A 2,292-nucleotide genomic window follows, 5' to 3' on the forward strand; every position below is an offset into this window, starting at 1 on the left:
TAAATTGAAGGGAGAGGGGAGAGAGGGGAGAGGAGAGGAGGGGAGAGGAGAGGAGAGGAGAGCAGAGGAGAGGAGAGCAGAGCAGAGTAGAGTAGAGCAGAGTAGAGTAGAGTAGAGTAGAGTAGAGCAGAGCAGAGCAGAGCAGAGGAGAGCAGAGGAGAGGAGAGGAGAGGTGAGGAGAGGAGAGGAGAGGTGAGGTGAGGTGAGCAGAGGAGAGGAGAGGAGAGGAGAGGAGAGGAGAGGAGAGCAGAGCAGAGCAGAGGCTGATTGAGGAGGGCAGGGGAGTTACCGTTGGCTTGCGGGGGTTCGAGTTCCTGTTCTTGCCCGCCTTACCCGCGCCCTCCTCCTCCTCCCTCACCCTCCCATCTCTGTCAACGTGCCCGCGGTCGACAACCCAGCGAACGATGTCGACGAAGTTCATGCTGGAAGCTCTTCGGAGGATTTTGAGCCAAACAGAGTCCCCTTCCTCCTCCTCCTCCTCCCTGCCTCTCTCCTCTGTCTCCTCGTCCTCCTCTTCCTCCTTCTTGCCCTTGTCTCGAGGTCCCTCCTCCTTCTGCTCCTCCTCCTCCATCGGCCATGGCCCAACACTGTTCCGCAGGTAGTCGACGTAGGTGGCAAGCTGTGGCCGGGCAAGGAGCTCGGCAGGAGCAAAGACCCCGAGCAGCTCCCCAAACTCCCCCTGCTCCTTCCCCACCTCTCTCGCGTCCTCCGCCTCCTCGCACGCCTGCACAAACTTCTGATGCAGCTTCCTGCATGCTCGCAGGGCCGCGAGAGAGTCTCCCCCCAGCTCCTGGAAGTGCCACCAGCTGCAGGTCCTCGTGAGAAGGAGAAGGGGCAGAGCAGGCGAAAAGAGGAGAGGGAGAGAGGAGGAGAGGGAGAGAGGAGGAGAGACAGAGAGGAGGAGAGACAGAGAGGAGAGGAGGAGAGAAGGAAAGCAGAGACGGAAAGGAGGAGAGGAGGAGAGCAGAGGAGAGGGGGAGAGACAAGGGGGGAAGGGAGGGAAGTTGAGGGAAAGAGGAGGCGAGCCAAGAGGACTGGAGACAGCAAGGAGCCTTTCTCACCTACGACATCGCGCATCGATTCTCCCCGCCGTCAGCTCCTCTGCCCAGCACACAGCAACGCTCTTCGTCCATCCTTCCTCCTCGTCAGTCCCTCAATCGCTTCACGCATGCCTTACCATCCAACTTGGTCTGCTTGCCGACAGTCTCCTCCTCCTCCTCCTCTCTTCATGTCAGCCCGGGCACTCCCTTCCTCTGCTCCTTACCGTGAACATGGTGAACCTTCTTTGCAGCTCTTCCTCCACCGTCTCCTTCAAGGATGCTCTGACAGACTCTCTCACTCTCCTCCTCGTCCTTCTGCTCCTCCTGCTCCTGCTCCTGCTCCTGCTCCTGCTCCTGCTCCTGCTCCTGCTCCTGCCTCCTGCCTCCTGCCTCCTGCCTCCTGCCTCCTGCCTCCTGCCTCCTGCCTCCTGCCTCCTGCCTCCTGCCTCCGCTCCTGCTCCTGCTCCTGCTCCTGCTCCTGCCTCCTGCCTCCTGCCTCCTGCTCCTGCTCCTCCTGCCTCCCGCTCCTGCTCCTGCTCCTGCTCCTGCCTCCTGTTCCTCCACCTCCACCTCCAATGCATCTCTGCCTTTTCTGAAGGCGAACACAAGGAGAGGAGAGTGATAGGAATAGTGTCTTGACTTCTACTGTCTGCTACCCTCCCTTCCCCTCCTCTCCTCTCCTCTCCTCTCCTCTCCTCCTCTCCTCTCCTCCTCTCCTCTCCTCCTCTCCTCCTCTCCTTGTTTCCTCATCGCTATTTTGCCACAATTATATGTTAGATGTTGACGCACCACCAGATCTTTGAAGGTACTGGATTGCAACTTGACCCAATCAGCAAACATGTTCTCGTCGACTCCAAGTAAGCATTCAACATCAAAACCAAATTAACAGTTGTGGTCAAGATTTAGCTAATTGTTGTCATCTATTCATGATCACGATTATAATGATGATGTTGAGATGATGATGAATTGAGGAATACAAAAATTGAGAGTTCATGGAGACAGCATGGACTGCGACGATAGAAATCTGACAACATTTTTCAGGTTGCAAACGAATATCGAGGTTTGTAACTGACAATGTCTGACGTTCTTTCATCTCACACACAAGCAAGAATGTGTTTGCTGTAGGAGACATTATCAAGTTTCCGCAGACCTTCGGGGAAGAACTCACAGTACAGGAGCATGTGACTCACGCGAGAGCGTCTGGCAAGGTGAGAGGGAGAGGGAGGGAGGGAGGGAGGGAGGGAGGGAGGGA

This window comes from Guillardia theta, assembly GCF_000315625.1.
Source record: "Guillardia theta CCMP2712 unplaced genomic scaffold GUITHscaffold_8, whole genome shotgun sequence".
NCBI lineage: Eukaryota > Cryptophyceae > Pyrenomonadales > Geminigeraceae > Guillardia > Guillardia theta.